This window comes from Pleurodeles waltl, chromosome 9, assembly GCF_031143425.1.
Source record: "Pleurodeles waltl isolate 20211129_DDA chromosome 9, aPleWal1.hap1.20221129, whole genome shotgun sequence".
In the NCBI taxonomy this organism is placed as follows: domain Eukaryota; kingdom Metazoa; phylum Chordata; class Amphibia; order Caudata; family Salamandridae; genus Pleurodeles; species Pleurodeles waltl.
Window position 1 is genome coordinate 409,105,511 of NC_090448.1, and position 14,312 is coordinate 409,119,822.

Genomic DNA, 14,312 nt, shown 5'->3' on the forward strand with positions numbered 1-14,312 from the left:
TGCTTCAACATTACTGATGGTGAACACTCTCTACTTACTTGAAACAACTATGAGCTTCAATAACGTGAATGCGTTTGAGAGGACTGGTGCTGATGCAAAGGCAGTGTGCCCTGCCCCCTCCACCCAGTTGCTACAATAGACTTGGCCCAACCAGTGATTTGTAACCCCCTTTGCATGAGATTCCAGTTTGATTTAAAGCTTCTAACCAGTGCCAGTTACGTCTACACTGACGCATGTTCAGCTTTGACATTTCAGGTCATAACCCATAAATTGAGGAAACTTCTAAACTGTGAGCAATATTGGATGGGAATCTGTGCTTCTCCGATTTCTTACATTTATTTTTCTTTGGCTGTATTGGCCCATGTCGGCTTCTACCTTTATTTGTCCACCTACCAATCACAGAATGGCCCCAAAGTGCCTAACCAGGGCTCTTTTGAGATGTACGATGACAAATAATTACCTATAATATGCAAATGTTTCATGTTAGTGCCACTTCCATTCTTTCCCACTAACCTCAAAAGGCTGAAACGATCCTTGCTCAACTCAAACCTAACTAAAAAATACAGTGCCTAAAATGTAAGCCCGCTCTAGTTATCTAAAATGAAATTTCCATTATGAACAAAAACCTAGGGCCAACAGATAACTGTAACCACAGCACCTCATAATATTGTGAAACTCTGTCACCGCTACAAAGAACTACCCAAGTCCAGCCACTCGGTCATAATGGAGCATGCAAAGGTGAAAGTGAAACTGGATTGATGCAACAAGTTACAGCATGGGCTACCAAAGAAACCAATGGCAGGAAACACTCTAGCCAGGTGCAACAAACAAATTAAGGAGTTCACACTACCCCTGCTCCAAGGAACCACCCTTAATCATCTATTATATAGGATGGAGGAAAGAGTGACCATACTCGATGTATGGATAAAAAATGCACAGCGCAGTAAAAGGCCGGGAAAACAGTATACAGTCCAGATCGTACAATGCACTGCCATAGCCGTAGGGGCCTTATATTTCTGTAGGTCGACTAGTAATGTTTAATTGTATGTGACCAAGTCAGGTCGACTTTTACCATTTCCAGAACAGAAGATGAGAAAACATACTATGGGCGGGGGCATAAACAAAAAGACTGTGCATACAGCAGCGTCCAGTATGATAATGGCAAAATACAAGTAGGTATAATTTTCAATAGAGAGGAGCCTACGTAAGTAGGGCGACGGAGTCCTCGAAGGTGTGAGGAACCCTGGGCTGGTGCTGAAGCCAGTAAACGAGTACAATTTGGGAGGGTGACCCTTGTGGCGTAGAGCAGCTGGGCAGCCAGAGATATCAAGAGTCGCCTATAGGCGTTGGGGCGTCATAACACAAATGGTGACGAACAGTTGGTATACATTAAAACGAGAGAGTTAGGGCTGGAGGAGATGAGACGCCAAGGGATGTATGTAAAAATCTGAGTAGGGGTCTCCAACGGAGGCCCAGGAGAAAGAAGTGAAGTGACATCCATGAAAGTGACGCCGTAAAGAAGTGGGGCAAACGAATATACAGGATTAGGGAGCAAAGAAGGTGTCGCTCTCATGGGTGGACGTACCACCCAGAACAGATTCACCCAGAAACTATTCCGGGCTCAACATGGGGATGATGTTAAAGGGACCGGTGGAGAGGTGGGCAGAGATTATGGGATTTTCCTCCCTGATCTGGGCCACTACTCTCTTCGACTCCCTCGCCATGAGTACCCCTGCCTCAAATCCTTCTTAACCCCTTCCTCCCACCCCTTCTTACCAGGACTCTGCTCCTTTCAGCTTCCACAGCTGACTCTTTCCTCCGGCCACAGCTGACGTCACTGCCACGTATCCCACGCACAGCGTCATGCGCCGGCAAGCAGTAAGCCACGCCTCCTTCCTGCCGGTGTCGTGATCACGGAATTGCGTGCATACGTCAGCTCGCGCTTCCACTTGACGGCCGGGTGAGGTCACGGTACTTGTATGTCAATAGCGGATCCATGAATGCAGAGACGGAAGCTTGCATCAAGTTTAATAATACAGCAGTAGATCCACTGATGATTTTCAGCACTAACCAAGGAACAGAATTAGCTATGGCTGCAACGATACGCCAGTAGACTAGGAAACGTGAAATTCATAGCATAACCATAGAAACTAGACAAAAGATAGGCTGTATTTTTGATCCTATGTCAGGACCGGAGGTTTCGGATTATACTTTCGCTTCCTTTACTGAGAAATTACAGAAGCTAATCAACATTAATCAACACAAAACTACATAGCCCAACAGCCTGGTAGTCCATAATGCCCTATGGCAGGCCTGCTTTCCAAGTAAATGTCTCTGCCTTCTTACTCCTTCCTCTTTCTTTGCTGCTTGCAGCCAAGGCTATGTACTCCTTCAATTTATTTCCTAACCTTAAATAGATATCTATATTAAAATGTAATTACAGCCGTGGAGCGGGAGTGGGGATTGAGTAGTGCTTGACTAGGGAATCTACCCTTATAAATCACACCCATCGCGCTTGCACGTTGGGCAAGCTCTTTCCTTAAAACACCGTCTCGGCCGTGTAGAGTGCAGATGACTTTATGAAACAGAAATTAGAAAGTGGAGCGTCTGTGGTGGGCGCTTTGTTTTTCCCCTTATTCGCATGTGTAGCTGACTTCCGCGGGAGGACAGCTGAGCGCTTGCATCAAGAGGACTGTCCTCTTTCGATTTCCATGGTCCCACATGTGTGCGAGACAATCTCCGACATTGTTTTCAGTTCGGAGATTCCCTTGAGTGCAGCGCTTCGCCTGAAGTAATACTATCCCTTTAGAACGCCCAACGGGGAGCAAAAACGGAGAAGGGCTTTGGCTTAGGGAAAAGATGGGCAGGTGCTCCCGCCACACTGATTTTGGCCGTTTGAGAGATCTATCTATCATTGTTATTAGGAGCTTTTCTCCTGTTTTGACCTGCCACAGCCACCCCCCACATCCCCCACCCCCTTGTTGAACTCCCTTATATCATCTTGCCTTCTGGCATGGCATACTACGCTGAAGAGGACGAATATTTTCAGGAAGAGGCAGAAGTGCCCTATGAACATCAAATAGAGGAGAGACTAGTACAGGCCCTGGGTCTCCATGTGCAGGACTCTGTCAACCAGGCCCTGATAAATACCTTAAAGCCCTTTACTCAACCTCTGGTGAGGTACGGAAAGAGAGAATTGATGGTCATTCCCCCTCTGAGACACTGACGAGAGACAGTCAGCCTTCTGATGTGGGCCGTGCCCCTAGAGCCTCATTGAGGACTTTTTTTCTCGGCAGAGATTTTTTCACAAATGGCTTCTTCGGTCCTCAATGATCATGGATACGGACCTGGAGTTTCTCCTGATCCTTCTGGCCCATTTTTGGCTTCTGCTCCCCCACACACTGAGGCCTCTCACTCCTCTGCTTCGCAGTCTTCGGACTCCGACCAAGCGTTAGGCAATATCAAACAGTCTCCCAAACGAAAACGTAAGACTCAGCAAACCGCAACTGACGCCGTGGTTCAAAAGAACCTATTTTTTGATCATTAAAATATAACTCATCCAAGATCTACCGAATGGATACCCTCTGTCAAGGTGGCGCATGATGTGCAGGAGAGGTTACGCAAAAGTTTTGTCAAAGACGTGCATAATACTTTACGTTCAGAATGTCCTCGGCTTTCATTGCTTGGCAAAGTTACTGATACCACGGAACTGGACTCTCGTATGGCCACGCAGGCAAAATAATCCAGCTCTCCTTTGGATCCGGAGGCCATTCTAGAATGGGCACAAATGGCAATATGCCTCTTAGGAGACGCAAACTGTGCCATGTCCACGGAACAGAGGAAATCCTTTCTGATGAGAATAGATCTGAAATTGGCTGAGTTGGCTCCTTCAGAACCTGGAACCCTTGTGAATGGTCTGCTTTTCCAAGACATATTTGTGAAAGATCTGGGTAAATACGTCTCCACCTTCTCCGCTCTTGACAAACCCCAGACCTCTTTGACGAAGATGTTCAGTGGAGGCCTTTTTAACAGGGCCAGACGCTTTAGAGGCCAAGCGCCAGGCTGAGGTTTCTATCAGGCCTCAATAGGCTGCTCCCTGAGAGGACGCAGCTCCTATTAGTCACACTCAGGATTCTATCCTTCCAGAAACAGGAGAAACTGTGGTCGCGCCCACAGACGCAGTGGGAAAGGTGGTTTTGGTTCCATAGACGTCACTGCATAAAGTGAGAGTGATCCCCTTTTCAGAAGTTATTATGGGGGGAAGTTGAAATGGAATCTAGCTGCTCGGGAACGTATTTCCCAAGACCTGTAGATTTTACAAACTGCTCAAGGTTACAGTATGGAGTTTTACTCCCCTCCCAAACAAGACATTGCCCCTCTTCCTCTTCATTTTTCCCAGTCAGGAAGCAGTTTCATAGACTAAATACTTTTACTGCTTCACAGACAGGCAATAGTCAGGACGGTCCCCCACCCGTCAGGTTTTGTCAGCACAATCTTTTTGGTGCAGAAAAAAGGTGGGGGTTGTCATTTAGTGCTAAACCTAAAGACGTCCAATTCATGGATAGTGTACTACCATTTCAAGATGGAAGGTGTCCATCTTCTAAGAGCCCTCTTACAAGAAAGAGATTGGCTTGTCTGGCTAGATATCAAAGATGCCTATCTAATGGTGCCAGTTTTCAATCCGAATAGTAGTTTTCTTCAATTTTGTTGGCAAAACCAATGGTATGAGTTCACTGTCCTTCCCTTCGGACTGTCCTCGGCCCCTTGGTGTTTCACCAAACTGCTTCAAGAATGCCTTAATATATATCTTGATGACATCTTAATCATGCCCAAACTAGAGAACTGGTTTTATTGCACCTTTTGTGGACTATTCAGATTCTGCAGGATCTGGGGTTTCTGATAAACTCTGACAAATCAATCATGAATCCCTCTGAATGTATAGAATTCTTAGGTTTCCAAGTAGAGTCCATCAAAGCACAGTTGAAATGACCGCTAGTGAAACAAGCCTGGATCAAGAGCGAGTTGCAGAGAGCCCTTGCCTCTCCGACTATATCCTTGAGAACCCTTGCTTGCCCAGTAGGGCTTCTGTATTCTTCAATCCAGGCGATATTTCCTTCATTACCAGGCCCTTCAATGTTTGAAAATTTTGCATCTGCGCAAAGGGTTGTCATACGCGGAGCAGATACTGTTGTTGGACGAGGCCAAGACAGAAATAGTTTGGTGATTGGACCATATGGATGCGTGGAACGGCAAAGCCATATTTGCATCCTCTCGGGAGGTTTTCATAGAATCGGACACCAGTCAATGGGGCTGGGGGCTCGGTGTGGAATGGTTTAGACGGGGGGTAGGTAGTCTCCGGAAGAACTGAACCTTCGTGTCAGTTGTTTGGAGCTTGTAGCAGGAGCTTTTGCAATTCGATCTCTCTCTCCCCCCAAAGCCAGTTGTTGCATACCTTTGGGCATGGATAACATATCGGCGGTAAGAGACATGAATCGCCTAGGTGAGACCAAATCTTGTGTTCTGTTTGAAATTGCCAAGGAATTTTGCCATTTTTGCATTCAACGCCAAATATCGGTAACAGCGGAGTACATTCCGGGTCATTCCAATGTGATAGTGGACTGGAACTGGAGCAAGTGCTCAACAGACTTTTTTGAGTCACAGCTGAATACTCAGCTCCCTCGGTTTTACAGTTGAAGGCTGGACCCTCTGGGGTCAGAAGCCTTTCTCCAGGATTGGACCCGGGGTCTTCTGTATGGCTTCCCTCCATTTTCCATGATTCAGAGAGTACTCTCTCATGTGAAGCGGCAAATGGCAGAGATCATTTTAGTAACACTGCTCTGGAGGGCTCAGTCGTAGTTTCCAGTTGCGAAGTCGCTGTCATGTGCCCCTCCGGTCCTAATTCCATCATTCATATCCTTGCTTCTGGATCTTGCAGGTCTTCCTCATCCCCTGATACTTCAGGGACTATTGTTACTCATGGCATGGAGACTTTCAGGAAACGCTGGCAAATGCCAGAAATTTCGAGAGACGCTATGTTTTTCTTATCCCAATCTTGGGCATCTTCCACTCATAGGTGTTACGAGGCATCCTGGAAGCGATGGTTGGGTTGGTGCAGTGAACAGAGTGTTGATCCCATGGAGGCCCACATTAGTGTGATTGTCAAATTCCTTTAGGAACTAGTTATCCAAGGTTTAGTATATAGGACCATTAATAATTTTAGATCAGCTATTTCAGCAGGACACCCTCATCTCGAGGGTAAACCGGTAGGTGAACATCCACTGATTTGCAAACTCTTTTGAGGCATCCGAATGGTTAGACCTCCTTAACCTAAATATTCCACTTTATGGGATGTAGATATTGTTCTGCGTTTTCTAAGAAACTGGCCATGTGAGGAGGATCTCTCCTGTAAACAATTGTCAGTCATGTTCACGGTCCTTTTGTGCTTAATCTCATGTTGAAGCGTGTCAAACGTATGCGCCCTTGACGTAGCAGGTAGAGTATTTACTCCTTCAGGAGTTTCATTTTTGATTTCCAGACGTACGAAAATGGCAACTAAGTGTTTTTCTTATCCAGCTTTTCCCCATAATCAAAAAGTGTGTGTTGTAGAATGTTTAAAGGCTTATGAGAATTGTACTCCAGAGATGCTCGAGGACATTTGCTTATATCTCTACAAAGTCTGATTGCTCCAGTTTCATCAGCCACTTTGGCCAGATGGGTTAAACTGCTTTTGGGGGAAGCTGGTATAGATACCTCCACTTTTGGAGCGCATTCAGTACGCAGCGCCATGGCATCCAAGTCCTTTGGGGCGGGTTCTTGTTTAGAGGATATCATTGTGGCCGGAGATTGGTCTTCAGACAATATGTTTAAGGTTTTTTTTTCATAAACCTATTATGGATGTAGCATCTACTGTGGTGGATCAATTTTGAATCAGCATAATCCAAAGCCTCCGGTCCGGACATAGAATACATTTTTTTCTAGCTATCGCATCAATAATTTTCAGTTCTATTAAGGACACAGAGGCGAGGATTATCCCACCCTTATTGTTATCATTATTATTATGATATTATTATGATATTTACTGCAATAAGTATATTGTTACAATTCATATGGTACAATTAAATGATATGCATGACATATTTCTTATATACTTTATTTGTTCCCTCCCATGTTTTTCTTGAATCGTTGCCAGATTATTGGTACATTTTCTTTTGTTTGTAGGATCAGACAATAAAGGCACATGAATTCCTCATGTTTTCATGGGGGACTAGATGATCGCGCAAGTTCAGCCGATGGCTACAGTTATGTGTCCTCGATGGGACTTTAGAGAATCCAGTTTGGAGATCAGGTTGTTTTGTCCTGTTATTTGCAAAGAAAGAGTAAGGACTAAGGAGGCAGAGACATTTATATGGAGAGCAGGGCTGGGATTGGGCATTATGGACTACCAGGATTTTTGGGATATGTAGTTTTTTTGTGTTGATTGCCTGCTGTCATTTCTCAGTAAAGAAAGAGAAAGCATAAACCTCACCTCTGTGTCCTTAATAGAACTCAAAATTCTTGACGTAATAGCTAGAAATGTTTTTATTCTAGGGCAGGACCAGAGGCTTCGATTATGCTTTTCAAACTTTACTACGCCAAAACAGCAGCCAATTAAAAAAAAACAGTAAGCACACTACATATCCCATGAGGCTTTGAACCCTGCCTCTAATCAGCCCACCAATAGTCCAGCAGTATACCATATGAAATAGAGAGGCACCGTCTTGATTGCCTCTTTCTTTGCTGCTCTGCAGTCAACATAAGTGCCTCTCTCTATTGATGTGGTTTTTGCCTTTTCATGATGGTTACTGTTGTTTTGCTGTGATGTTCAGATTGTGCTGGGGGCAATTTGCTCTGTGTGCACGTGTTGCCTTTTAGGTTTTGTTGCTTTCTACTCGCGCCAATCGGCTCATGCAACCGGCACGCATGCCCTTCTTTATTACGGTGCATGTTGCACGTTCCTTGAAGTTTAATCCCCACTTTTCCCTTTCCTTTATTCAGACTCCCCGGGCTTTGTGCAGCTACACTGATAGCGGTGAAGCCCCTCATGGTAGCAAGGTTATGTGTTTAACCCAATTGGGTTACACAGGCGTACCTCAGGGATTGCAGCCAGAGCTCTTCGCATGCTTGACTGCTCTCCGAATAGCTGGCACCGCCTCTCCTGGGGCTTCAAGTATACAACATTTTCTAGCTTTGCAACAAGAATTTTAGATTCTATTAAGGGCACAGAGGCGAGGATTATGTTTCTTAAGTTTTACTACTCCATGAACAGCATCCAATAAGAAAACAGTAAAAACAGAAAACACACTATAAACCATGAGGCTTTGAACCACACCTCTCATTTAACCAACCAATAGTAGCCCAACACAGTCTACAAAATAGAAAGGCACCATCTGACTTCCTCTTTCTTTGCAAAACAGTCCAAATACGGCTCTTGAAGATGAAGGGATACAACCAGAACACCAAGGATGTCTTCAACTCCAACTGAACCTAGGAACCGACTCCTGCGATCAACGGAGAACAGGATATCCACAAAGCATTATGTCTGTTTTGAATCAGCTCCTGGAAAGAAAGAAAATATAAGTTCCAATTCAGCCCCAACAGACTAAATCAAGGGAGGGCAAAATACAAATTAACAGATAAATGCAATGCAAGCATTAGTATACTCTGCAAGATCACTTGTCCCAACGGGTAGGATAATCCTCGCCTCCGTGTCCTTAATAGAATCTAAAATTCTTGTTGCAAAGCTAGAATTTTTTTTATTGTGTTTCGACTATGCTGGTTCAAAGCTGATCATCAACCAAAGAAGAAACATGTACAATTGGTTTATAATAAAACAGTTTAAACATGGAATCATTTGATCAATCGGCCGCACAAAGAATATCTTCCAACCTAGAACCCAAAATAAAAGCTTTTGAAGCAATGGCTCCCCTGGTGGAATGTGCACCATACACAGATACATCGATGCCTGCTTCAGACATAACCCAGTTGACCCAACGGGCCAAGGTAGCAGCTGACACCGGGCGAAAAGGCTTCTGAATTGCAATCAGAAGAGGAGCTAAGGGATCATTTCTATAAGTAGCTGTATGTTCTTCATATACTTTTAACAACTTGACACACAAAATTTATCGTTGTGTGGAAATGCCGAATAATCAACTGATGTAGACATACATTTAGTCTGCCTGGAAATAAGAAAATAAATTCCTGTAGGAGAAAACAACCTACCTGCTAAATCTAAAGCCCTCACACCTGAAACCCTGCGGCATGAAATTAAACATAATAATAACAAGGTCAATTTTGCAGACAGTTGTTTCATTGATAACAAATAGTTATCAGGCCAGACATTAAAAAAAAGAACACTACACTCACATCCCACAATTAGGAGCAACGTTGTTTGGGCGGATTGGCAACCCTAATACCATTAAGTAATTGGCATACCAAGGGATGCTGACCCACTGGTTTACCATCTATCCACTGATGTCCTGCAGAAATAGCTGATCTGAAAATGTTTACTGACCTGTAACATAAACCAGATTCAGCGCACTCTAACAGAAAGTTTAGTATGTCCTTGGGTTCGGATCCCACAGGAGCCACCTCCTCTCGAAGGCACCAACCCACCCATTTCCTCCATGCCAAAGAATATCTTTTGCAGGTGGATGGAGTCCAAGCTTGATGAATAAAAGTGGCAGTTGAAGACGAAATGGCCTGCACCTGGCCATGTCTCCTGATATCTTCTAAGTCATGTGGGTCAGTCGACCCGCTAATAGAAGAGAGTAGGGGGAGCCCACTGGGTCCAGGAGGAGATGAGGAAAAACTGGGAGAAAGATGGGAAGAGCTATGGAGAACTCCAGAACGGACGGAACCATGCTTGACTCTTCCACACTAGAGTGATAAGAATCAATGATGCAGATTGATGCCTCATTTGCACTGCCATTCTCTGAATGATGGTGACGTCCTCATTGACGGGGAGAAGCGTATCGAGGCCACCATGCTGGTTACACATCCTAACGTTATTTTTTAAGGGTGATATTGTGGATTTAAACGACTTCAATGAGAATATAAAGAGGACCATTTGGTGATACTTTTGATGTGATGTGTGGCGTTATGTAGACGAAGGCTTGGTATAAAAATTTGTGATAATACCCCTATCGTTCTAGTCCTGAAGAAGACCCTGATGCGAGGCCGGATTTAGCCCGTGATTTGGATGGGTCGAAATGCAGATGAGAATTTTTAGAGCCTGGATGCAATAATTTGTTTGGACAATATTGAGGATTGATTATTTCCTGTCGTAATTAATCAATGCGGAGAAAGTTGAGACAACAGGCTCCATGTTTGTTTGTGAATCTATGTATTGATTGGATGGACCTTTTCTGTCCTCTTTTTCTTACTATCACGTGCACTTTATTCTGAGCACTTTATTCTGTCCTGTATAAGTTTTAGGTTATGATAAGAAGGGTTTTTAGACTCTTGGATGTGATTTAATTGTTATATATTAATAATAAATTATGTGTTTTATTTTCGAAACTTATTATGCTGCTTTTTATTAATGGTTTTTGTTTATAGGTGAGTTTCTAGAGTGGGCACTGTAGTCTTTTGATACTTTTCACCCAGCCCATTTTGGGTTTGTTTGGGTTACCCTCTGTGGTTAGTAATATAGGCGAACGGAGACAAGGCATAATTCATCTGACTCGACTAGTCTTGCAGAAAGACATCCGTTGCTGGGGCCAACGGATCCAGTCTCCAACTGTAAAAGTTTGGTAGTTGATAGTTGAGACGAAATGCAAACAGATCTGTTTTGCAAGGACCAAGAAGAAGCACGATTCTCCGGAAGACAGACAGATAGAGCTTCCAATCGCTGGAGTCTATCGGGAACTGAGAATTCCAATCGGCCACAAGGTTGTCCTTCCCCGAAATGAATTCCGCCACCACCATAATCTTTTGTGACAGGCAAAAGTGCCGGAAATCCCTGGCAATAGTCGCCAACAGGCGCAACTTGGTCCCTCCCAGACAGTTGATGTAACAAACTGCTGACACATAGTCCATCCTCAAAAGGATGCAACAGTTGCTTTTGATAGGGGAGAGGAACCTGATGGCGAAGGAGCTGGTTAAGAGCTCCAGGCAGTTTATGTGGAGCTGTAATTCCTCAGACGACCACCGACCTGTCAACATTTTTCCTCATCTCGCTCCCTAGCCCCACCTGCTGACATTGGAGTCTATCACCTCCTCCGAAGAGGCTCAGGTGATGGCTCTGCCATTCCAGGCCTCCATGTGGGAGCGCCGCCAATGGAGCTCCTCCTGGGCTTCGAGAGATAAGGAGATCAGGTGATCATAAGAAAGACCCTGTTGCAGATAATGAATCTTAAATCTCTGTAAGGCCCTGTAATGCAATGGCCCCGTAAATACTGCCTGAATCGTGGAAGCAAGTAACCCCGCAATCGGAGCCAGGGACCTCAAAGAGACCGTCTGATTTGACAGCGTCACCCTCAACTCTCTCTTGATCAGCTTTATTTTCTACAGAGTGAGAAGCAGCTGGGCCTTGACTGAGTCAATCTGAAACCCCTAAAACTCCAGTTGTTGGGAAGGGATCATGGAAGAATGTTTGAGCTTGATCACAAAGCACAGATTTTGCAACAAAGATACCATCCACAACAGATGATTTAGCAAAAGAGATTGGTCCTGTGCTAAAAGAATCATATCGTAGAGGTAGATGATCATGCAGATTACCCTCCAGCACAGGTGTTTCACAACCGGTTTCAAAAGTTTGGTGAAACCCCATGGAGCAGATGATAGGCCAAACGGGAGAGTCAGATATTTGTACCATTTGTCTGTCCAGCAGAATTGCATAAACCTTCTGTGGGAGGGAACCGTTAAATAAGCGTCCTTGATATTGAGACGGACCATGCAATCTCTATCCTGAAGGAGATTTCTCAACAGGTGGAGACCTTCCATCTTGAAATGGTGGTAAACCACAAAAGGATTGAAATTCCTAAGGTTGAGGACCAACCTCTGACTGCCTCCTTTCTTTTGCATTAGATAAACATTGCTACAGAAGCCATTTGGGTGTTGGGAGGTGAGGGCGATGGCCTGTTTTGCTAGCAGTTCTCGAATTTCGCAGTTTATAAAGGAGTTGTCTTGTTGGGAAAAAAGGAGAGGGGGATTTGGTTCATGAGGGATAGCAGTTAACTCTATGGCATAACCTTGAACTGTGTTTAACACCCAGACATCTAAGGACATTGTAGGAAGTTGGCTCTGTATGTGCTATTTCAAAGTAAGGAATAGCATGCACAGGGTCCAAGGGTTCCCCTTAGAGGTAAAATAGTGGTAAAAAGAGATAATACTAATGCTCTATTTTGTGGTAGTGTGGTCGAGCAGTAGGCTTATCCAAGGAGTAGTGTTAAGCATTTGTTGTACATACACATAGACAATAAATGAGGTACACACACTCAGAGACAAATCCAGCCAATAGGTTTTGTTATAGAAAAATATATTTTCTTAGTTTATTTTAAGAACCACAGGTTCAAATTTTACATGTAATAGCTCATTTGAAAGGTATTGCAGGTAAGTACTCTAGGAACTTTGAATCATTACTTTAGCATGTATACTTTTCACATAAAACACAATAAGCTGTTTTAAAAGAGGACACAGTGCAATTTTCACAGTTCCTGGGTGAGGTAAGTTATTGTTAGTTTTCACAGGTAAGTAAGTCACTTACAGTTCTCAGTTTTTGGTCCAAGGTAGCCCACCGTTGGGGGTTCAGAGCAACCCCAAAGTTATCACACCAGCAGCTCAGGGCCGGTCAGGTGCAAAGGTCAAAGAGGTGCCCAAAACACATAGGCTATAATGGAGAGAAGGGGGTGCCCCGGTTCCAGTCTGCCAGCAGGTAAGTACCCGCGTCTTCGGAGGGCAGACCAGGGGGGTTTTGTAGGGCACCGGGGGGGACACAAAGTAGCACAGAAAGTACACCCTCAGCAGCGCGGGGGCGGCCGGGTGCAGTGTGCAAACACGCGTCGGGTTTCCTTCAGGTTTCAATGGGAGACCAAGGGGTCTCTTCAGCGATGCAGGCAGGCAAGGGGGGGGCTCCTCGGGGTAGCCACCACCTGGGCAAGGGAGAGGGCCTCCTGGGGGTCACTCCTGCACAGAAGTTCCGTTTCTTTAGGGGCTGGGGGCTGCGGGTGCAGGGTCTTTTCCAGCCGTCGGGAAATGGAGTTCAGACAGTCGCGGTCAGGGGGAGCCTGGGGATTCCCTCTGCAGGCGTCGCTGTGGGGGCTCAGGGGGGACAACTTTGGTTACTCACAGTCGTAGAGTCGCCGGAGGGTCCTCCCTGAGTTGGTTGTTCTCCACCAGTCGAGTCGGGGTCGCCGGGTGCAGTGTTGCAAGTCTCACGCTTCTCGTGGGGAATTGCAGGGGTCTTTAAATCTGCTCCTTGTAACAAAGTTGCAGTTCTTTTGGAGCAGTGCCGCTGTCCTCGGGAGTTTCTTGTCTTTTTCGAAGCAGGGCAGTCCTCAGAGGATTCAGAGGTCGCTGGTCCCTTGGAAAGCGTCGCTGGAGCAGGTTCTTTGGAAGGCAGGAGACAGGCCGGTAAGTCTGGGGCCAAGGCAGTTGGTGTCTTCTGGTCTTCCTCTGCAGGAGTCTTTCAGCTCGGCAGTCCTTCTTCTTGTAGTTGCAGGAATCTAATTTCAAGGTTCAGGGAGAGCCCTTAAATACTAAATTTAAGGGCGTGTTTAGGTCTGGGGGGTTAGTAGCCAATGGCTACTAGCCCTGAGGGTGGGTACACCCTCTTTGTGCCTCCTCCCAAGGGGAGGGGGTCACATCCCTAATCCTATTGGGGGAATCCTCCATCTGCAAGATGGAGGATTTCTAAAAGTTAGAGTCACCTCAGCTCAGGACACCTTAGGGGCTGTCCTGACTGGCCAGTGACTCCTCCTTGTTATTCTCATTATTTTCTCCGGCCTTGCCGCCAAAAGTGGGGGCCGGGGCCGGAGGGGGCGGGCAACTCCACTAGCTGGAGTGTCCTGCGGGGCTGTGACAAAGGGGTGAGCCTTTGAGGCTCACCGCCAGGTGTTACAGCTCCTGCCTGGGGGAGGTGTTAGCATCTCCACCCAGTGCAGGCTTTGTTACTGGCCTCAGAGTGACAAAGGCACTCTCCCCATGGGGCCAGCAACATGTCTCTAGTGTGGCAGGCTGCTGGAACCAGTCAGCCTACACAGATAGTCGGTTAAGTTTCAGGGGGCACCTCTAAGGTGCCCTCTGTGGTGTATTTTGCAATAAAATGTACACTG

General features: G+C 45.6%; 1 protein-coding gene across 2 annotated transcripts in view; it reads right to left on the reverse strand.

Moving 5' to 3' along the window:
* Positions 1-1,882, reverse strand: part of STX5 (syntaxin 5) — a 135,162-nt gene extending 133,280 nt beyond the window's left edge. The window contains exon 1 of one of the 2 annotated variants that reach the window (XM_069207167.1): positions 1,777-1,882. The gene's annotated coding sequence lies outside the window, so the exon portion shown is untranslated. The remainder of the gene's footprint in view (positions 1-1,776) is intronic. The other variant, XM_069207168.1, reaches the window with a different exon arrangement.
* Positions 1,883-14,312: the final 12,430 nt, after the last annotated feature.